We start from the raw sequence: 24,979 nt of genomic DNA, 5'->3' as shown, positions 1-24,979 counted from the left end.
TTTTGATGATTTCTTCATAAAGATGCCTTTTCATGATGTTGCGATTCAAGGTGTCAACCAGTCCAATGGCAGCGACATCAAGTACTCAATCCAATATTCTATGGGTGAAAGTTTTCTTGTTGGCAAGTAGAGTCACTATAGCATCATTGTAGAGGTGCTTTTTGTTGATGAGAGAGTTTAGGAGATGTCGTTTTTCCTTCTCACTTTCAGCTAGTTGGTTTTTCTCCAAAATGTTTTAGTTTTTTCATCATTCTAGCAGAGTTTTTCCTCTTCAATTAAGCATCAAGTCAAGCCCACCAATACCCTTATGGAGATGGATGTAAGTCGCAAAAATTTTATCTCTTCGTTTGCCTCGTTCCTCATTTTGTCCATTTCATTGGGATAGCGACCAAATGTTTTCATAAAGCGAGATGTACGAGTTCCATGCCTTGATGATGATCGGCACGATGTCGAGTCTAGCCCCCTGCAAGTTCAGTTTCTAGCCCCTAAGTTGTTGTATGATCACTCCTCCCGGATGCGGCGTTGGAGTTGATGCAGTCTCTTCAGTCATGTCGAGTCCCTTCTCAGTCCAATCTTGTAAAAAGATGTCTATCTTTTTCTCCCTAAGGGGGGACGTGTGGTGTGTGGCCGAATGGCCGAGTGTGAACCCGCTTGTTGAAGGGGATCGGGGAGCACCACAGACGGAGAGTGAGAGAGAGAGAAGGAGAGACACACGTGATGTGGGTGGGGAGACTCAAAGAGTGAGCATCCCCCTATACACTTATGCTATGTATAAGGTATACAAGTCAGTGGGCGCCCAGACTCTGGGCGGCCGGGCAAGGCACAGACGCCTATACCCCAACAACCTCCCACTTAAAGGCGACTGTGCCTTTAAGCAAGGGAACCTAGTCTAAAGACTACAAAAGGTGAGAGAAAACCGCTCTCAACCGATGCCCACTGGCTGGCTGTGATCGTGTGCATCCGGCTGTCCTGCTCCCGTGTAATTCCATACACCACCAGATGTACCGCACTCGTACTGCAAGTATGTATGCAATACCTGCATATCTCCCTCGTGCACTATGCCATCATCAGTCAACAAAGGACTGACAACCCCAACTGCAAATGCTCCCACTACAGCTGCGATATCCGGTCTCAAGATCAGCATCTCATACATGAGACCACCGAATGCCGATGCAATGCTAGCGGGCCCTGCTAGCTCTACGGAGCATGCATCAACATATATATCCCTGGCAATAGGCATCTCTGACTGACAAGGCGTGTCAGCCACATGCATCTCCTAACTGTCCACAAAAGACGCATCAACCTGTCGTGCAACCTCAGAGCAAACCAACTGCTCTAGGTGTCTGCTGGAAGACATATCCCGCACAACTATATCCCCATGCTCACTGTCGAGCATAAGAAAGGAATGACTGCATATATAATCGCTGACATCTCAGTCTCCTCTGCAATCATCCACTGCAAACATAACCACTCAATCTGTTGTGACTCACTAGAGCTCTCATGCTCTAACTCCGTATGCATAGACTCTTGCACAACGTCCTCCTGTCGTGACTCACTAGAGCAAGACCGCTCTACCTGTCTATCCTGCATAGAAGTATCTTGCACAACTGACTCTCTGCTTTGCTCAGTCACTAGCAAAACATGCATGTCTGACTCTATCACCTCTCTGTGTGACTGCTCAAGTCGTGCCCCAACTGTGTGCACAACGAGCTCACTACTCTGCACTCCATTCAAAGCACCCTGCAACCCATGAGCAAAAGAGACTATCTAGGTCTCGCTCTTTGCATGGCTGTAACAAGATTGAGACTCGACCATCTCGCACCAGTACTACGTGCAATGGGTACCATGTGCCAACTCTAGCACCTCTGGCAATCACCAGCGAACCCAAATGCAACACAAAAGATCGCTCAAGCAGTGATACCCGACATCCACTATCCCGTAACTGTCTAACTGAGATCAAATCCCGTCTCAGATCTAGCACATAACGCACATGACGCAGGGTAAATCTCATACCACTGGGCAAGGACAAACATATGTCTCCTGCACCCTCAATGTCATACACAACACCATCAGCCATGTGCACACAACCAAGTCTCCCACTAGAAAACGTGCTAAACCACTCACGATGCGACGTGACATGGAAAGTAGCATCTGAATCTAGTAACCAATATGAAGACAATGTGCAATCCGATATGCAATCCGTAGACATAAGATCGTCTGAAGACAAGCTAGATGTAAATGTGACATCGTCGTCACAAGCATACTCAGTAACCACCGTACTGATCTCACTAGCATCTGCCATGACCAAATCTGCATCACGCATATGTCGCCTCCATTGTCTCAAACGCCTGAAACATCGACGCCTAATGTGCCCTCTATGTCCACAATGCCAACATGTCAAGTCTCTATGCCGTCGAGACTTGCGTGTGGGACCAATCTCTCCCATGGACATAGAAGTGGGACTAGACTCCCCTGTAGACATGGATGTCGCGTACATAGCATGTAAACTCTGTCATAAAGCATGAGTTGTAGTTTCCCTCGAGACCTGCCAGTCAACAGACTCAACCAAATGCAAACGAATCGTAGACATTGCTAACTCGTCAAGATCCTGCCAATCATCATCACGCATAGACTTGGGCTTCGCCGATAAACCACACAAGGGTTTATCCTGCCCCAAATCTGCCAATGCAACAAGCATATGCTCCTTCCAAGCAACAAAATCTGCACCATCAAACCGTGTCAGACCATAACGCTGGAAGTCAAATGAAAAATCAGCCATAATGCTCGCAAAAGAGCAACCAACAATGAGTAGCAAATGTCAACCAAATCAGCCCTAAACTGGCTCGAATCGCATCAACAAAAGTCTGCAAATATGGTTGTAAAATATGGCTACAAATCAGCCCCAAAACAGCCCCAAAATTCAGCTCTTAAACAATTTCATATACAAGTCACAAATGTGTCCCAAATCAGCCTACAACTGAGCCATACATGGACACCTGCAAAGAGGAAACAATGGCTGAAAATTCAGCGCCCAAATAAGCCCTCAAACCTGTCTATAAACTTGTAAACCTGTAGCTGAAACCTGCTGAAAAACCTCAAGCCATTAGTGCTCGAATCCGGCTACCTAGCTCGTAGCCACACAAGCATACATCACAATACTCACTCCTGTGAGTGTGCCAAGATAACTGTACGCCTGTCAAACCCGTGAGCGAATCACCAAGCCCACACTATGCGGTATTGATGCATACACACGTACAAATCTCCCACCTGCAGAGAACACCGCACGCAAATGCTGAGTGCAACCCGCAATCTCTACCTAGATCGCATAAATGATACGCATAAAACTCCTGGGAAAATTTTGCCAGAGTTTCGTCAGTAAAACAGCCACAAAACCAGTAACCAAACTGACTGCACGCTCAAAACCATGAGCAACCAAAGCACATCAAACCGCACTCCAAATGCATGCACCAATCTCCACACTTTGCATACATCATTGCAAACACCTGCAAATCTAGTACACAAATATCTTCTCTACCTGTGACTGCCAAAAAACATGCTCGAGGCAAACATTGCCGAGCTCAAAATGCAATCACATTAGTCTCCCTGAGCATCAAACCACATAAGGCATACATCGTATCCTCCCACCTGTGAGGAAACTTGCAGCAAATATCACTCTCACATCTGAGAGCAAAACCATGTGTGGAATCTTCGACACACAATAAACAACTACTGCTGTAAAAAATTCAGCGTTCAGAATTTTAAAATTCTGATATGACGAGCGCGTCCAAAGCGTGCCAAAACCCCAGGGTAGACTCCTGGATCACATGTATCCGAGTCCGGGTGTGAAAGCTATGCCAAAAAACCTCCGTTTCGACCCAAAAACGCAACATAAACTGCCAAAAGAGGGCTGAAAAATGCAGCTCCTCAATCGTAGCTTGAATGAGGTTTCTGATGGCTCGAATGGCTTCGAAAGGGGGGTAAAACGCCAGGATACCTAGCGAAAACACTCTCCGAAAGCTGAATTTGCCGATGCCGAAGTCGAAACCCTGTTTGCACTCTTGAAAGTGCGCTCGCGCGCGGACGCGATTTCAGCAGTGAAACTGGCTCTCCGCTGTCGTCGTGACTGTGCACACACGCGCTCCCTCTGCACCTACGCTCTGATACCAATTGAAGGGGATCAGGGAGCACCACAGACGGAGAGAGAGAGAGAGAAGGAGAGACACACGTGATGTGGGTGGGGAGACTCCAAAGAGTGAGCAGCCCCCTATACACTTATGCTATGTATAAGGTATACAAGTCAGTGGGCGCCCAGAATCTGGGCGGCCGGGCAAGGCACAGACGCCTATACCCCAACACTTGTAACTACCTCTCATGCATAATATAAAGAGCTGCTAGCATGAGAGCTAGGCAAACACATCTTGGCCTATTCCGGTGCACACTACAGTATGATGAGAGAAACCATATTGATTTTGATGACAACAATTCTTGATTAGCCAATATTTTTATTTTATTTTTTCCATACTCACAATTGTGAGTTGAGAGAATTTATATTAATTTAAAAAGAATACAACTGCCCTCAAGCACTACATGTGCCTTGACGGGGCTAGGGTTCCAACATAGGCTTGTACACAAAAAAGGGGATACTAGACCAAAGGTAATACACCTACCCTCTTGAGTGTTCTAAGCAGCTCAATTCATGATTAACCAATATCCTATTGTGTCTTGACGCATCCGAGGCATCCCAATAGGGATACCCCTAATAGGAAGATGTCTAATGATCCTTTCTACTAGCCTATATGGTTCAACAATCAATAAAATAATGGAAAAACATGGTTTTTTCTTAATTTTTGGTTGTGCTCGTATAAATATCTCCTCTTCTATCCTAATTTGAAGAGTCATGGTTGGCATCTATCAATATTAGAGTTATTTCTCTAGTTTAGCGCTAGTCCTCTTAATTTTTGTGTCGAGTCCATTATCCATTTCCATTCTTTATGGTGCTCTTATTATGACATGGTATTAGGGGGGATTTTGTAACCTATTATTAGTTTCAATATATTACCTTGATTTTTATAATCACCACTAGTATCCAACGTCTATTTTAATAAGGACACATTCTCTATCTATAGAGAATTACAATAGGCAATAAAAATAAGTCATTTGAATTAAGGGTAGGGTTTAATAAGCTCTAGTTTATATTTTTGGAGAGTATGTCCCTCTAATCTTTTTTGAGGTGCTTGATTAAGTGGAATGTGGGGAGATTCCTTCAATGGCTTTGAAGGCAAAAGAGGCCAGATGGCATGTGGAGGAGAGAGGAGAGAGATAGGCCAACTTATGCGTGAAGAGAGGTGTAGGATGAGGCCATGACGTGGGTGCTCCGGCATGCCACATGGTGGACACAAGGAGAGAAAGATGACGCGCGTCCACCAAGATCGCAGATATTATCTCTCAAAAGATCTTTGACTTATAAGCTAGATAGTCATTTATGACCAAAAGGCCAACCTTTGGCTATAAAAATTAGACTATTCATCAAAGAGTTTGTGCAATCATCTTTTCTCAAAGAAGCTTGTGAGCGCCTTATCTCCCACACCTTGCTCACAAGTGGCAGCTCTTCTTGCGCCCTCTCAAGCTCTTGTGTTATCTCATAGCCATCACCTCCCACGACATCAATTGCATTGAGATTGCTTGCCATAGCCTGGTCACCTCTTAAGCATTGAACGAGATGGATCACCTCGCACCACCTTAGCCCTCTCTCTTGATGTAAATTAGCACCCAAATGCTCTCTTTTTGCACCACCAACATCCAACAGCAAGGCCAACTTGCCTAAATTGCAGTATCACCATCCCTAGCCAAACTACAACAACACCGTCCCTTCTAGCCCAAGGCTCTACCACGTAGCTTGGCAATCAACACTATGATTGTATAGCACGTCATCATAGATGGATTTTTCTAGTGGGATGTCCACATGAGCTTAGCTTGCAAGCTCATATTTGTTTACACCATCACCCTTGGCCAAATGAAATCAACACCACCCTTCCAGCCCAAGCTCTGCCACTTGGATTGGCAATCGATGCTCCGATCATGCAACACGTCATTATAAACAAGTTTTGTTTATGGAACGTACACGCGAGCTTAATATCTTGCAAGCTCAGTTTTTTTAATTTTATTTTTGTTAGGCCTTAACAATTGTGTGGAAGGGCTTCACACACCAAAGAGAATCAACCAATTGTTTGCAATTGACTACTTGTTTTCGCCCATGATCACGCAGACAAGGGTGTGGTGCTTTGTGAGCAATCTATAATTGTCTATTTCTAGATATCTCAAAGATCAAGCTAGAATAAGTTCACTTTTAGAATTCAAAGTCATTCATTTTGGATTGTAATTTGCATAGAAGTGATCACAATTTAAGTAAATATTGTAAAATCATGTTGATACACATTGCAACCTTGAGAAGAGGCACTCACTTGTATTCACGAGTGAGAATTCAATTACTTCTACAACAAGATCACAAACAAGAAATAATAGGTCTCCCCAGGCAAGAAAATTGACACCAACGAGGGAACCAAAACGAACAAAAATTTGGACCAAAAAGAACCGAAGGGTATCGTAGTTTTCATTGCCTTGGCAGCTCAAGCCATGGTATTATGACTCTACAATTACAACAGTAGGCCTAGGACGTGTGGATTATATTGGTCCAAGGAGGGTATTAACTAATAAACCTTTGATATATGTATTTGGAATTATACAAAATAACCTTGATATGGTTTATAGATTAGGCATAGTGATATAGCTTCAATATACATATATGGATACTGTAAAAGCTTGATTCTTGTAGAAGTCATTTTCTAGTCTAAATTGACTACTTGTTTTCACCCATGGTATTCTAGTCTGGATAGTCTAAAAGCTTGATAATTTTTATGGCAAGTATATTATTTGGTGCTAAAGACAGATAGATGGTATTCTAGTCTTGATAGAAAAAGACTTCTACTAGCTACCGGCAGCCTCGCAAGTTTATTCAATTATTGGCTGACATTCTCTATGAGATTTCCTTTCTTTCATCTTCAGGTTTACTACCCTTACAAATCTGTATAACCCTCGTAATTCTAAAATAGAGCTTGACAACTGCTCCCATAACAACTCCACCAAGCAAGCCAGGTTACCCTCATTACGAAGTGATTACAAGAGAATGAATGCCTGCCTTTGCACGTCGCTGTCTCTTTGCACGCCACTCTGCCTCTGCACGCAACTACCTGCTTTGCGCGTCGCCTCGCTTGCACCTACCTGCTCTGCCTACTGCATCGTCTGATACGCGCCTCGACTGTACCCACTCGACGCATCTCGCGAGATTCCCAAATTTTTTTTAATATCTTCCAGTTGGAGGTACCAAAACTAGCTAGTCTTGACTTGTTAAACTCCTTAGGCCTCTGAAAACACAAGGGGCTATGATATGGTGCCTAAAGTGATGAAATTTATAAGCTTTTGATACTGAACCGAAATATTCAATTTAGGCTGTTTAACAAAAACATGGTGTTGTGTTGCTTACGTGCTAGTGGGTTATTGTCTCTTTAATCGTAGAAAAAAGGATACTCATTTTGAGCTTTGTCAATTTAAGAAAATATAAGAGTTAAATTGCTTGTTATGTTGGAAAATTTTCTCTTTGAATCTACCCTAAAGGGAATTTTGAAATTGATTTTTCTTGAACACTGGTCTAGATATAAGTGATAAAAGGTCTCAAAAACCTGATTATATTGATGCTATACTAAATCAAGATTTGCAACTTGATGAGAGATGTCACTATCAACTATGTAATGTGAGAAGAAAGTAGAAATGGCACTAACAAGGAGCTATCATTGTGGGTCGTAGATAGTATTGGACACAAGGGCTAGAAAAATACATTTTTCCTAACCAAAGGAAATAAGGGCAAATTTGACATTCTATCGATTTTTTTGTCAAAATTTGAAGCTTTTGCCGGTATTTACGCTAAAATTTATGGAAATTTACCGGATTTCTTCAAGGTAAGCTCAAAATCTAATCGGGATTGTACGATTTTAGCCGGTTAAAATACACTGTACCCCGATTTTTTCCTAACACTGTTGGATACCATATTGGTTTTTTTATTAAATGTACTACTTATGAACCAGTGTTCTATTTATGTATGAAGCATATAAATGAGGGTCCTCCTAATAAAGACATCCCTTTTTAGTTTTTTGTGACAAGCCTTCTATGTTCGATGTGAATAATATAAGGTCTAAAACTCTATATTTTTTATGTGCTAGACAAAACTTGACCATAAGCAAGTCTCTAGATGGCATTGTCCATTATACAAAAAGAACATGCAAGGCACTAAGGGACTTACATTGAGTACATGGTAGTATTGGTTTTTTTTTTTTAAATCTTCAATGGCCAACATCAGTTTCTGCCTTAGCATACAAAGGAGACAAGCTCTAAATGTTGAAAGTACAATAGCAAGAATGCCCACAAAGATTAAGAAGATGAAGAAGAAGGTAAAGAGAAAAAACCTTGGTAGTACTTGCTGAGTGTGCCAATACAAAGATAAGACCTAGCCTAGAAAGATGAGTGTTTATACAAGCTAGGGGCAAAAACCTTGTAGAGATGGAAAACGCTCCCAGTGTTCCTAAGTGTGTGTGCACTATCATAATCTAGTAACAACTTCTCCTTGGGAGTGATGCGGTGCCAATACAAAGATAAGACCTAGCCTAGAAAGATGAGTGTTTACACAAGCTAGGGGCAAAAACCTTGTAGAGATGGAAAACGCTCCCAGTGTTCCTAAGTGTGTGTGCACACATCACTATCATAATATAGTAACAAATTCTCCTTGGGAGTGATGCGGTGCATATGAGTTGGCACTCATGCATAGGGAAGTACAAAGCCATGTGTGATCAATCTACAAAGGGAATTTAGCCCAAATTCTTACAAAATCTTTGACCTTCTCACACGAGGCAAGACCTTTGTGAAAAGGTCTACATGTTTGTTTAGCGTAGGCACATACACAAAGCTAACCTCTCGTGCATCTCCCTAACATATAATGATAATGCACTTCAATGTGCTTTGTGCAAGCATGGAACACTATGTTTCTAGAAGCTGCCAAAGCATTATGACTGTCACTAAAGATAGTGGGGGCATTGATGTCCAACACCCATAAGGGATTTGAGCAACATGCACTTAACAAGAGCTATGAAAACTGGAATGTGCTCAGTCTCACAACTAGAAGTGTCCAATGTAGGTTGTTGCTTGCTCAACCAATATTTGAGCGACGTGCACTTAACAAGAGCTATGAAAACTGACATGTACTCAGTCTCACAACTAGAAGTGTCCAATGTAGGTTGTTGCTTGCTCAACCAATATTTATGTGAGCTTTTGAGCATGGAAGAAAAACAATTAGTGGATACTCATGTGCCATAGAAACCAATCTAATATGGGTATGAAAATGCATGCAAATTTGGTGAAAATAGTCTCCCCTTGGGATGAAACAACAAAAGACAGTACCACTCACGTAGAAAAAGATATGCTTGAGTGCCTTCTAATGCGTAGATCTTGGGCAATGCAAAAATTTACTCATTTATGAAGCAACATACCCAATATCCATTCTAGTATACGTACATAAATATGGCATTTAACAATTTTCTGATAGAGGGTGAAATCATAGTAATCCTCAAAATCATGAAGACTCAACTTCAAACTTGTTTCCGTATGAGTAGCAATAGGCTTGCCATTCTCAAGGCCACATGCATGCAACAATGCCTCATTATATGTTGTTTGATATACAACAATACCACCGTGAATTAATCTCTCAAATATATACACAAATAATGATTCTATTGTCCCAAATTGGCATTGATGGGGGCTTTTCACAAGCCAAGCTCCCATACCCCTCTTCTCTCGTCCCCACCCCATGAAAACCCCCTCTTAGGGAGGAGGTGATAAAAGGCATTGCAAAAAGTAATAAAAAAATAAAGTATAATTATGTAAATATATAAAGGTAAAATAGGCCACCTCATGCCTGCGGGGTTGCCCATCCCCACCTTGCCTCCTTTTTCTTCACTGTTGCCCCGCCGTGTGTCCCTTTTCCTCTCCTCCACTCAAAAGGTCAATCCCCTCTCTCTTCCCCTTGTCCTTTCTCCTTTCTCTCTCCCCTCAAGCTACCCCACCTCTCACCAATAATGCATTATAACTCACCAATAATGCACCCTAACTCACATGCAACTTACCCTATCTTCCAAAATAGTATACCCTACCCCCTCTTTCTCTCTCCTATCATATCCCATGACCCAAATACCCCCCTCTCTCTCTAAAGGGCTCCATGTCTCTTGTCCTGTAGCTAAATAACCTCCCCCACACTCACACACACTCAGTTTCACTGAAAAAGGTGCCCACAGACCCATCCCCACCCGGTGGTTACCTGATTTTTCTCGTGTTCACACACATCTGCACACAGATTCACCTCTGAACACACTCCCCTCTCTCCCCTCTTGTAATTACTTTATTCTCCATGTCACCTCTCACTTTTTTTCATCAACCCATCTCTCTCTCTTAGTCTCTCTCTCATGAGACTGTTGTTCTGACACATATACACACAGCCAGACAAGTGGGGCCCACAGTCACATGGCCTATGTAGATAATGATTTCTTCATTTCTAAATTCTAGAATTTCTCCCCCCTCCTCCCCTATATAAAGAGGGGTCACCATCACACTAAGGACACACACAACATCACCAAAGAACACACTATGCACTGTGTGTGCCTAGTGCACACACACACACCCACACAATCACCATCACCGCAATCACCATGCTTGTCTTGAGCATGACCTCTACACCCTTGGCTATGGAAGATGAAGGGCAACTAAATGAAGGATGATGGCCATAACCCTTGTGCGAGTCTTCGCCATCAACTCCCACCTATCTGCCATGTGCTCTACCACGCTCCCCCTTCTCATTCCCCTACCCTATGCTCCGCATTTCATCGCCTTATTCTCTAAATAAATCTTGAGGTTTTGTGAGTATGTTTTCTTGCAATGTTTTGCCCATGTGAGGTGTGCGGAATCACCACCTAGTCTTGTGTTTGGAGTGAGCTTGTGTATGTGTGAAGGGTGTGCGGATTCGCCATCCTTTTGTGGTGCCTAAGTACTAAGCCGCTATACCCCCTCCCTCACTCTCTCTCTCTCTCTCACTTGATCTCATTCCCTTTCCTCTTCATCATTGCTCCCAAGCATCCATCTCTCTTGGATGAAAAATTTGTTATGGTGGTGTGTTGTTTGCGTCCTAGCCGCTGAAGCTAGGTGGTGCCCCCTGTTTGCTTTACCATGACAGGCTCGAGGCGTGCCATTCGGTCCCCGGTGTTTTAGAGGTAGTCGGGGTTCGGGGTTCGCTTTGCTCCTGTCATTTGGTGCCCCCACTGAGGATCGAACTCAGGAGCTTCAGTTTACAAGACTGAAACCCCTAAACTATTGTGAATGGATGAATGGCTAGCTAGCAGGATTTGCTAATTGGATGACAGAAGAAGAAGAGCTCCAAGCACAACTAGACGAACTTCGCATCTCCATCGAAGCTCGAGTGCCAGGCGTAGCAGTAATCGATTTGCAGTGGGAGAGTCAACCAACACGCCAAACCCAGTGGAGATACATAGGCCAAGTGCCAAGAAGAAGAAGGAGAAGGTCGAAACCATGTCCGCAACCTACAACCAACCCACAACAACAAAATGGAAGGAGCTCTACACAATAGAGAATCAACACTATTCTACTTTGAGAATCGGGTAACTCAAGTCACCGAGGTAATTATCACAGTCAGTTTTCAAGTCTCACCTGATGCTGCAGCACAGATAACGGAATCATTGGCTCACACTCTCGCTAGAGAAACTAGGGATCTACTGAGTTTGTTTCAGGAAAGAACACCACCCTCTCCCACAAGCTTGGACAGTGACTAAGCACCTCTAAGCTTCACATGAATCAGTACAACCTACCTCAAGACAGATCACACATACCAACACGTGTACGCTCAATCAAGGTAATACTGGATTTGAAGGCTCACTACCAGCACGTCATTGACACCATGCTGGGTGGGGAGCGATTTTTTGAGGTTCTGGCATCAGATCAACCATTTGTCCTACCTTTGGTACAAGGCAATGTACCGTTTGAAGTTTTAATCTATGTCCTAGTATAAGAGGGTATACACGCCTTCTTGTAAAGAAGAAAAAAACTTTTGCAAGTTAAGCAGTGTGTCTTTCTAGCTCTCTCTCAGTAATCATGGCAAGTGTAGCATTTTCAACATTTAAAGGAAAGAAGGGGGAGGATTTGGTAACAGACTTCCTAGATGACTTTGAAGTAGCATGTGTAGTGAGCAACAAAGATATGGATGAATCCCGGGTTAGAATCTTTAAGCATCTCATGAAGCTAGAAGCTAGATCATGGTACAATGCACTTCCACAAGCAACCAAGGATGACTGGGAACCCTTAAAAACTGCTTTTAAGAGGCGCTTTGGAGGAGGTACCACTTCAGAAAAGTTGTGGGACAAGTTGAGAGACTTGAAGTAGGAGGGTCTTTTAGAATATGCCACCTATGAGTCCAAATTTACAGATTTGTAGGAACGGTGGGTTGAGTCACTGGCAAGGGGGGAAGCTGCACCTGATTTCCTAAAAAAAGATCGGTTCACGCATGGCTTATGGCCGCTTCTCAAGGAGAAGGTGAAAGGTAGATTCCTGGCTACGTACGAGTTAGCCGTTGAGATTGCTCGCCTTAAGGACAAGAAGCTGCGAATGAAATCCAAAGAAACCGAGTCAACAGAAACAGCAACATCACGTCGACCAGCAAGTACGACAACCACCATTCCACCACCACCACCGGCTCTTGGGGTAAGAGATCACCAAAAAGATATGTTGGCCCATATTAGTGACCAACTGCAGAATTTGTCTGTCAACTTAATACAGCAAGGGAGAAGTCAAGAAAGAGATCAAGACCCTGGAAGAGCACGATGACAAAACAGGGAGTATCATTGCTACAACTGCAGAGAAGACGGTCACGGTATGTACTACTGTCCCAAACCACGACAAAACTATAATAGAGGAGGTAGGAGGAACCAATTGTCACCCCCTAGAGAAAGAACACCCCCACCCCGAGCACCAACCCCACCAACACAAATTCTACGTCCACCCCAGACACCACTACAAGCATCCATTCCACCTCTTCCACCAGCCCCACCACCTGATCGCCCTGTAAACATCATAACGCTAGAACAGAAAGGAAAAGCCGTAGTAGTGGATCCACCCAGAGCAAAGGAGAGGGACAAGGGTAAGGAGAAGGTAACCTTTTTAGAACCACTTGAAGCCATGACTGTGAAAAGATCTAGGAGGGAGAAAGCTACACAATCAGATGATGAGAGAAGCATGAGAGGAGAAACTAGCAAGAGGCCATCCAGGCCACGACGGAAATTGGGCATCACCGACTTCCAGCTAGGGGAAAGTTCTAAGCCCTATGATCTAACATTGGATGTGGCAGAGCAAGGACCGAAGATTACATGGCCACAGTTGCTACATCTTGTACCTAAAGTAAGGCGACAATGGTCTAAAATGGTAAGTACAAAACGCTCCAAAACAAAGGTAGCCGGAGCAATTTCGGGATGCAACATGGATGACATCCTTCCAATTGTCGACGTAAACATAAAAGGAAAGAGGGTTGGAAACACCTACATTGATGGAGGTGCACAAATCTATGTAATGAGCAAAGCTATGATGCTTCGATTAGGGCTCGAGGTTGACAGGCCTTTTCCATGCAAGGCAAAGATGGCAAACAACGCAAAAGTAAAGTGTGTGGGTGTGGTAAGTGCCGTGAAAATCAAAGCTTTCAACACTGAGGTAGATGTTTTTGTAATGCCTACTAAGGGGGAGGGCTATCCACTAATTTTGGGAAGGCCATGGTTGATGTCCATGAAGGAAAAACAGGACTAGGGTACTGGCCTTCTACGCATGACCGGTAAGAAAGGGGAGACAATCTACTATGACATGAGCATTGGCAAGCAGAAGCAAATGAATCTAGAAACATCGGCAGATGAAACCACTAGCGAATCTTCCAGTTCTGAGGAGGAGACCACATCCACCGACGAAAGTGACAGTTCCATTGATGTGATGGATATCATTATGAAGGATCCACAAAGGGTAAGCAAAACTGGTGATCCATCACCAAAAGGGAAACCCAATGAAGAGGAGAGAAAATCACCTGGCCTAGGAGGAAGTAGGTTGAAGGGTATGTTGTCTACGAAATTAACACTTGAGGAGAAAGATAGTTTTTTGCAAATGTTGATGGGATTTCCTAACCTGCTCATTGACAACTATGAAAGAATCACAGGCATTACAGTGGTGGAACATCATATTAAGCTGAAGGAAGGGGTAAAACCAGTTGTGCAAAAGCTACGACGATTGGGGGTCATACAAGAAAAGGCACTCTTGGCCGAGGTAAGGAAACTGCTGGAGGCGGGATTCATCTATCCTGTAGAAAACTCAGAATGGGTGTCACCCGTAGTGGTGACGCCTAAAAAGAATGGTAAGTGGAGGGTCTGTGTTGACTACAAACCACTAAATGCAACTACAAAGAGAGACCACTCTCCTCTCCCTTTCTTGGATGAAATTCTGAATGAAGTAGCGGGTTTTGAATGCTATACCGTCTGTGATGGTTATTCTGGATACTTTCAAATACGCATAGCCTTGGAAGATTAGCTAAAAACCACTTTTATCATGCCATGGGGTTGTTTTGCATACAGGGTTATGCCATTTGGTCTCACAAATGCACCTGCCACATTCCAAAGATATGTCACATATGTTTTTCAACCGTTCTTTGGAACATCCATAATAGCGTTCATTGATGATTTTTGTATATATAGCTCCCGTATTTCACATTTAGAAAAGGTAACTGAAGGTTTGGCCAGGTTGCAGAGCCTAGGTGGGCAATTAAATGTGGATAAATGTCACATTGGGGAGAGTAAAGTCATTCTACTAGGCCATGAAATTTCAGCAAGAGGTATCAACGCCGACCCAAGTAAGGTGTCCGCACTCATAGCCCTACCTTCACCAACGACCACACGTCAATTGGTCTCTTTTATACAGAAGGTGAGGTACTTAAGTAGATTCATACATCTACTATCACAACTTGTTCTACCACTGCAACAACTCACTCAAAGATCAACTTTCACTTGGGACGAGGAAAGAGAACATCACTACAACAAGGTAAAGGAGGTCTTAGCCACTCTGCCAACTTGCTACTCCAAAAGGATACGACGACATCTTTCATGAGGCCAATCTACTTCTCTAGTCGAATGATGACAGCAGGAGAGAAAGGTTTCACCCATGTGGAACACTTAGTCCTAGCTCTTAGATTTGCAACTACAAAGTTTAGGTCATATTTGCTGCCTAAGCAATTTATGATTCTAACCACGGATGAAATATTTCCCTATGTTGTACAACACATGGATGTGTCAGCTAGAATTACTAAATGGCTAGTTCTTCTGCAAGAGTTTGACTACACGGTACGGGTAGAAAGCATGAAAAGGGCAAGCTTGGGGGGACTCATAACCTAACAAGTCTTTGAAAGGAACGAGAAGCAATCTAAGGAAAAGGAGAAGTCCAATTACCTCCAGTACCACCGATGGTAGAAGGAGCATACTCTCTCTACTTTGATGGAGCCTACAAGCGAGCGTCCGACAAAGCAGTTGCAGGCATAGTGGTCTTTGATGACAAAGGGATAAAGGTATTTTCGTTGGGCCAATTTTTAGATTCACGTTCTAACAATGAAGCTGAGTATGCAGCACTAACCAAGGGTCTACAATGGTGCGTCTCGCAAGGTGTACAACGCCTTAATGTATTTGGGGATGCTCTACTTCTGGTAAGGCAAGTAAATGGAGCATGGACATGCAAGAATCCTAGTTTAAGGACTCACTTAAGTGGTGTAAAAACCTTGTTGGGTAAGTTTGAAGAAGTTCAAATACACCATATCCCAAGGGCTCAAAACCAAGAAGCAGATGCCCTAGCAAGTGAAAGACTACAGGAAGTGGTGGTTGGAGCAATAAAACTAAATCTCCCTCTATTTCAAGTCAGTGATGCCTTGCTTGACATCATGCATTTTTTGGAAACAGGAGAATTCCCATCAGATTTAACAAAGGGACAGAAGCAATGGCTGACGCGGAAGGCCACAAGGTATCGACTCATCAATGATGGTTTATACTGTAAGGGTAAGGACCAAATACTCAGGAAGGTCTCTCTCTCTCACAAAATCACGGGAGTAATTGCTAGTTGTCACGACGGGGTTTGTGGTGGTCACTTTGCCCTAGACATAACAAGTAGGAAAATCTTGCAGGAAGGCTTCATATGGCCTAGCCTCAACCGTGATGTACACCATTGGTGCAAAACGTGTAAGTTGTGTCAAAAGGCCGGCACTAGGTCACTTATGCCTGAACCACAGACACCTATTCTCTCATATGGCACATTTGAAAAATGGGGTATCGATGCCATTGGGCCATTACCTAGGGCCAACTCAGAAAAATTCTACATTATCATGGGGGTCGACTACATGACTAGATGGGCAGAGGCTACAACCACCACTAGAATCACAGCGGTAGAGGTAGCTAAATTTATCTACGAGCACATATGCTGTAGGTTTGGCACACCTTTAGAGATCATCTCTAATAGAGGGCTAGGTTTCAGAGCAGACTTGGTAGGAGAATTAATGCAGAAACTGGGCATTACAAGGAGGCACTCTTCACCTTATTACCCTCAATGTAATGGCCTAGTTGAAAAGGTAAATGGAATGGTTTCTAAAATTATTACCAAGCAGGTAAACAATCAGCCTGGAGACTGGGATAAGTATCTACTACCAGCTTTATGGGCTTATAGAACTTCATTTCGTACATCCTTGGGATTCACACCGTATCATCTAGTATTTGGTAAGGAAGCAATCTTGCCCATTGAAGTGCAACTACAAAGTCTCAAAGTAATGGCAAGCCAGCTTCAACAGCCCAACATGCATTTGAGAGATCACATCATCAACTTGGAAAGACTGCAGCTGGATAGAGAAGAAGCAATAAATTATTATGCAGCACAAGCAGAGCACAGACGGCTTAGCTTTAACAAGCATCTCCGGAAAAAAGAATTGAAGAAAGGAATGTTGGTGCTCCACTACGACAATCGCTTCGACACGCGCAAGGATAAGAAACTCCTACTCCGATGGGAAGGTCCTTTCATCGTCAGGAAAAAGTATACCAATGGAAGCTACCAGCTTATGGAGGCTGATGGAAAACTTCATAAAACCAGGGTAAATGGTTGGCGACTTAAACCTTATTTTCTTTGATTTGACCAGGCTCCACCAATTGACATTCCAGATGAGGACACACCATCAGCCGCCACCTCCGACGATAATGATCAAACAGATGAGCTAGAGACATGAATGCCTCTAGCCAAAAGGGGAGGGCTAATGATGGGGGCTTTTCACAAGCCAAGCTCCCATACCCCTCTTCTCTCGTCCCCACCCCATGAAAACCCCCTCTTAGGGAGGGAGTGATAAAAGGCATTGGAAAAAGTAAGAAAAAAATAAAGTATGATTATGTAAATATATAAAGGTAAAATAGGCCACCTCATGCCTACGGGGTAGCCCATCCCCACCTTGCCTCCTTTTTCTTCACTGTTGCCCCGTCGTGTGTCCCTTTTCCTCTCCTCCACTCAAAAGGTCAACCCCCTCTCTCTTCCCCTTGTCCTTTCTCCTTTCTCTCTCCCCTCAAGCTACCCCACCTCTCACCAATAATGCATTATAACTCACCAATAATGCACCCTAACTCACATGCAACTTACCCTATCTTCCAAAATAGTATACCCCACCCCCTCTTTCTCTCTCCTATCATATCCCATGACCCAAATACCCCCCTCTCTCTCTAAAGGGCGCCATGTCTCTTGTCTTGTAGCTAAATAACCTCCCCCACACTCACACACACTCAGTTTCACTGAAAAAGGTGCCCATAGACCCATCCCCACCCGGTGGTTACCTGATTTTTCTCGTGTTCACACACATCTGCACACAGATTCACCTCTGAACACACTCCCCTCTCTCCCCTCTTGTAATTACTTTATTCTCCATGTCATCTCTCACTTTTTTTCATCAACCCATCTCTCTCTCTTAGTCTCTCTCTCATGAGACTGTTGTTCTGACACATATACACACAGCCAGACAAGTGGGACCCACAGTCACATGGCCTATGTAGATAATGATTTCTTCATTTTTAAATTCTAGAATTTCTCCCCCCTCCTCCCCTATATAAAGAGAGGTCACCATCACACTAAGGACACACACAACATCACCAAAGAACACACTATGCACTGTGTGTGTCTAGTGCACACACACACACCCACACAATCACCATCACCGCAATCACCATGCTTGTTTTGAGCATGACCTCTACACCCTTGGCTATGAAAGATGAAGGGCAACTAAATGAAGGATGATGGCCATAACCCTCGTGCGAGTCTTCGCCATCAACTCCCACCTATCCACCATGTGCTCTACCACGCTCTCCCTTCTCATTCCCCTACCCTATGCTCCCCATTTCATCACCTTATTATCTAAATAAAGCTTGAGGTTTTGTGAGTATGTTTTCTTGCAATGTTTTGCCCATGTGAGGTGTGCAGAATCGCCACCTAGTCTTGTGTCTGGAGTGAGCTTGTGTATGTGTGAAGGGTGTGCGGATTCACCATCCTTTTGTGGTGCCTAAGTACTAAGCCACTATACCCCCTCCCTCACTCTCTCTCTCTCTCTCTCTCTCTCACTCACTTGATCTCATTCCCTTTCCTCTTCATCATTGCTCCCAAGCATCCATCTCTCTTGGATGAAAACTTTGCTATGGTGGTGTGTTGTTTGCGTCCTAGCCGCTGAAGCTAGGTGGTGCCCCCTGTTTGCTTTACCATGACAGGCTCGAGGCGCGCCATTCGGTCCCCAGTGGTTTAGAGGCCGTCGGGGTTCGGGGTTTGCTTTGCTCCCGTCAGCATCTCAAAAGATACATATTCAAATTAGCCCTAAAGTCAGCTATATGTCTAGTGAGTAGTAAGTTATCTACATCCACATACTTTACATTGAGGGTTCTCTCAATTCAACTATTTTGAAATCCATGTGCATTTAAATAAGTATGTATCTTCTGATTCCAAGAACTTGAGCTAGCTTTGAATTATACAACGCCTTTTTTGCCTACACACCTCATTTTCTTGCTCTTTTTGTACAAAACCACAAGGCTCCACTACAAACACCTTCTCATGAAAATCACCATTTAGCTAGACAGTCTTTATGGCCAATTTATGTAAATTTTAGTCATTAAGTTCTTACAATACTCACATGCTATGAATGGTGGTCATATGACAAGTGTCAAGAAAATCTCTCATCAATATCAATGCCCTTCTTTTAAGCATAACCTTTTGCCACAAGTCTACCCTTGTAGCAATCAACACTACCATCATGTGTACATTTTATATTGAAAACAAACATTGTACCTATGGCATTTTTCTCAAAAGGAAAATCACACAAAGACAATTTAATTCTATATACTTGGACTACATTGTAGCCAACTGATTTTTTGAATTATATGCTTCATCAAATGACAAAGGCTCGTTCTCATCACACATATCAGACACAACCATAGCACAATAATGTAATGCATAAGAGGTATGATAAGAGCCTCTAGATAAAGATGCATCCAATTTACTAGCTCAAAAAGTTTGCACCAATTATTTTGGCATATATAGCTCTGGCCTCAACCACATTTTGTTCATCTGCATAAAAAAATTGAATGTATCTGTGATACCATTTGAAACTTGAAAAGGCCATATCTATGACTCATTAGGATTTACAATCATACTCCCATCATTAAATAGAGGCTAAACTGTATCATATACATTATGTGACCTCAAATTTGTCTCCTTGGAACATGCTACCAAAAGGGAAAGTGCATCTTCATCTCAACCAATCATGATTCACTTAGTTAAAAAATGATACAACATGTAACCCTTATGATTAGAACTCTAAAAAAAATTAATATATCTTACAACCTATCATTGTTAAGACGGTGTGTCTCTTATCCCGGCCGGGTGTGCCAAAGGCATTCGACTGCCCTCATTTGTACATGCCTTATTCTTTACTAGATAGAAGAATAAGGGGCTCTCTCACATGTAGTGTGGTGAGTAGCTCCATCTACATTGTGTGTCTTCTCATGTACTCCTTCGCACTCCACACACATTGTGTATCTCTTTTGCACCCAACACCGGTCCGTACACAGATTCTACAACTGTTTAGAGTAGGTTGGCAGGTGAGCTTCGGCTATAGTGAGCTTGCTTCCGATGGGATCTTGAGCAACCACTAGACTTGAGCTCATGGAAGCTTGAGGCACATTCTCAAGCTTGAGGGGAGAGTATATTGTAGGTGTGTATGATTTTTTGCAGCTACATTTCCAGAAGGAATGCATATTTTCATTTTTGTAGGTCAATTTTCGGGCTAAAAAACAAAGTATTGGCATAACATTTGTATGTGGAATGGGATGTATGTAAGCTTAGGGTGTAACATGGGCAATTGGCATGCTCCAAACGTAATGTTGATGTCCATTTGGTCTGATTTTTACCGCTAATTGTTTTGCAATAGCAACACATGTTTTTTGCAAGAATGTTTTGGTGTGTATATGTGTATACACTTGTAGATTGATATGCAAACCATGTATACATATTGTGGCAATTAGAGTGCTTTTGGAGGTGATTTGTTACATCTAGAGAGCTCGGATTGAGCTTGTTTGTTCTCTTGTTTTTCACATTCATGATTTGCGCTTTGGTGAAGAGAGTGTGGACTAAAAATTTCACCAAATTTATGTACATGAACTCTTGTAGACTCTCAAGATTTGAGATCAGATTCATCACAAACTATGCATGTTTGCTCATGAGATTGTGCCCATTTCAAAGAAAATGGTGCATGGATTTGCAGAGATGTTTTGGATACAATTTTGAAGGCTTTTTTGGGTATATTTATGGACTGAATATTCAGCCGATTGGGATGCAATTTTGATGTACAGAGGCTACATGCTTTGATACTCGGTTATTGTGCCATGTGAATGTGCACAGAGGGCTGAATGTTTAGTTTGTCAAAGCATCACTTGCGCCATATTTTTGGTCGCATATTGCATCTCAGGTTCTTGCTAGGTCATGCCTCTAGGTTTTAGAATGTTTAAAAATCATCCCTAATACGGTTTTGAGTTCCTTCAAAGGAAGTACTATAGCACATGCCAAGGTTACCAACATTGTTATCGGCTTCTAGTGATCCTTGAAGCATTTATTGATTCATAAAGAGATGCTGTTTGGCAAGAATCTATATTACGGTCAATCACATGTCTTTGGTTGCAAGGAATATGCTAATGTGCCAAAAGTACTTAGATCAAAGCTTGATCCAAACTCACATAAATACATCTTTGTTGTTAAGTGTTGATGATGAGATGATTATCATCTATGGACAAATTTTGAGTATAGAAGAGTGACATTTGAGGATGTTACATAGTACAAACTCAGAGGTCTAGTGATGTGCCTTCCACTTTCTAGACATCCACTTGACCAATTTTAGTCATGTGTCAATTATGCTATGTTGGTGGACTAGGATGAACCATCTTGATACCAAGAAAACATGCAAATGGATGACAAGTTGATGTGGGAGCAAGCTATGCAATCTAATTGTGAACAATGATACCAGACTTGGTGAGTTTTCCCACTAGAAAGAAAGATTTACCTTGTAAAAGTATTTACAAGCTAAAGAGTACATCTAGAGATGTTATGCATAAGTACAAATACTTCCTTTCCATCCGTAGAAAATTTTTCTATGGAAAAGCAAGGCTAGATTAGTTGCTAAGGGATTTGCACAACAAAATCATGGATTCTGATTAGATATTTTCCCATGGTAAAGATAATTATCTTGCATTTATTCCTTGGATTGGTGGCTATTGAGGATTTGATATTGGTCCAAATGAATGTGAAGATGGATTTTCTCCAATCATAAAGATCTCCACAATGGCGTATGTATGCAGAAACTTGAGGGGTTTGTGGCTAAAAGTAAGAACTTGGTATATAACTTGAAGAAGGCTCTTTACGGCTTAAGGCAAGGATCCAAGTAATGGTGTCAAAAGTTTGATACATTCATTCAATCTCATGGTCGTTACAGGAGAATTCAAGAGGATCACTTCTTATACATGAGAAAAGTCAATGATGGTTCATTGCTTATTGTTAGAAAATCCACTAACAAGATAGCCAATTTGAAGCAAATGTCGAGTCAAAACTTTGCTATGAAGGATTTGGGAAAATCTAGTCACTTTCTTCATACGTGCGTTGATGAATGGGGTAGGACTAAAAGTATTATGATGTTTTCTCAAGAAGCATATATTTAGAATTTTTTGCATCGTTTCAATATGAAGGGGGGAAGGCATTGAGTACCCCATTGCTGTCATATGTAAAACTTAGCAATGAAGATTCTCCTAAGCTAGATGCTAAGAAGGAAGAGATGGCAAAGGTGCATATTCCTCAGTGTTTGACACTCTTATGTATGCAATGGTGGCAAAGAGCCTGTATATTGCATTTGCATTGGGAGTGGTGAATTGCTAGATGGAAAATCCTGGCAAGAAAAGGGAAGTAGTGAAATATTTCCTGAGATACTTGAAATGTACATCAATCAGGTGCTTACGCTTTTTTCGTAGTGATGTATCTATTATTGGATACACATATGCAAATTATGCAGGGAATCTAGACAACAAGAGGTCTACATCTAGACATGTCTTCATTTTTGTTGGAGGATCGATTTCTTTGAACTCATGTCTTTAAGATTACACATCTTCTTCCTCTACAAAGTCTATATTGTAGCATGAGATTCTAACAAGGAAGTGTTATGGTTGGCACATTTTGTGGGAGATTTGGACATCAAAGATCAGCCTCCCTGCTACATTGTGATGCTTAGAGTGCCATTGCTTTAGCAAAGAATCCCATTTTTCATGCAAAAACAAAATACATTGATATGAGGTATCACTTCTTTTAAGATGTCTTGACACAAACAAGTGGATTGAACTTCTTTTTCATATCAATGACAACATTTAGGCAAGGCTAGCAGAGGCATACATTCAAGATTCCTTCTAAAGATAAAGCCAGGGGTAGATACAAGAAGGTGGTTGGGTGGATATTAGCATGTACTAGTCCCCTTGTACTTTCAGTGGTATCAAAGATCAAGAAAAGGAAGGAGGAGAAGATCTCTCTCTGTACATTGTGAATCCTGTCAGGATTCTAGATAAGTTGTTTTCTATTTCTATAATATCAATGTACAGAGTTGCAGCTAAGTATTTGCTAGCTAGCTTTATCAAAATCATCATTGCCTCCAACTTTGTAGAAGAAATTCTTCTCAGATTCGGCAACAATTTTAACTTATTTTGCATAAACTGATAGGTGGTCAAAAACATAGGGTTTGGCCTTTCATCTATTTTTGGCAAAGAAGCTTGATTTTGCCATAGTGCATGAAAAGCCCATGCAAATCCATGCAATAGCTCTCAAGTTCAAGGAGCAACGCCATGCAAAGAAGAAATACCGTGCAAAGCCTATGTGAAGCTATGAATAAAGGAGAAGCTTGGAGTTAAGGAGCAATAGCAGTGAAAAGCCCATATCAAGGCACGTGAGGGGAGAAAAGGCATGCAAGGCATCATGCAAAGCATTGTTTGAGTTTCAAGGAGAAAGGCTCCATACATGGATGGTGCAAGTAAGCGAAAGACCACACGTGCGATGGTAATTGAGCAAGGCTATGAGTCAACAAGTGTACAAGGCAAATAATTGTTGCTACATTTGTAGAAGCTGCATGCAAGGCAGGTGGCTATGGTGGAGATAACTCCACATAAGTGGGATTTTTAATGCTTTTGCTATGATGCACGACACTCTTGCAATAGAGTCATTGACCAAATTATGATCAATCCTAATGAAGATATGCAAGGCAAGAACAATGCTACAACAAGGGTTTTGATTGGCATTTACTTTTCCCTATATGAAATTTTTTTTGCTTTAGATACGGTTATCTTCTTATAGGCATTGATGTTGCCTCTATGGACAAACAACAACTCTCATTGACAATTGAGGTCTTGATTCTTATATGCATGCAACATATTTCTTTTCTATAAGTAAGTGTGGTTATGAACCATAGCTCACCGAGTCAAGTGGCATTTATTTTTCCAATTCTTTATCAATTTACAAGAAGCTTTGGTTGAGTATGACTCACAATCCTGAAGCCGAGGGCTTATTCTTCAATATCTTTTATTGTGGCACGAATTCATGGGTTTATTAAGTATTATTTTTCCTATTGGAACATTATTTTTAATTATGAATTTGCTAGCTGATTCTCCAAGCATGAATTTTTAAAAATTTTGTTCTTATAGCAATGTGCTCACTATGATTTCTACTAGATTTTCTAGCAAAGTGCTCACCCAATCTTTTTCATGAATTTGTAGCAAAGTGTTGTTTTTGTAGTGATCCACTCATCAAGAATTTTGCAAGATTTTGGGGTCCTCCTGATAGGTAGAAGTTTTATGGTTTATTATTATTTTATGGCTTAAGTAGTCCAAGCAAGTCAAAACACTGTGAGCGAAGCTCAACTTTTCTAGTTGTTCTCTAAGTGCAACATTAAGGATGTTCTATGACATCTATGAGATGTGCAAGTCCGATATGAGTTGCTTATCTATCCTTATTCTTTGAGTAGGTCTAGTGAAAATTTTATAATTACCTATATGAGGTCGTTTGGTATGCTTTACGAGTGTAATGCCTTGGTAAGCATTCAAGCCAATATTCATTCCCATTCCATACAAACACTATGAGTGTAGAGTTTCACTTAAAGCATTGATCATATGTAGAATCACAATTGGTAGTTTATATACTATGGTAGTCTCTGTATGCTCGTCGA

The sequence above is a fragment of the Adiantum capillus-veneris genome, chromosome 22, assembly GCF_014529385.1.
Source record: "Adiantum capillus-veneris isolate H3 chromosome 22, ASM1452938v2, whole genome shotgun sequence".
Classification (NCBI taxonomy): Eukaryota; Viridiplantae; Streptophyta; class Polypodiopsida; order Polypodiales; family Pteridaceae; genus Adiantum; species Adiantum capillus-veneris.
The sequence above is the reverse complement of the archived record's forward strand: the minus strand, read 5'-3'. Positions refer to the sequence as shown.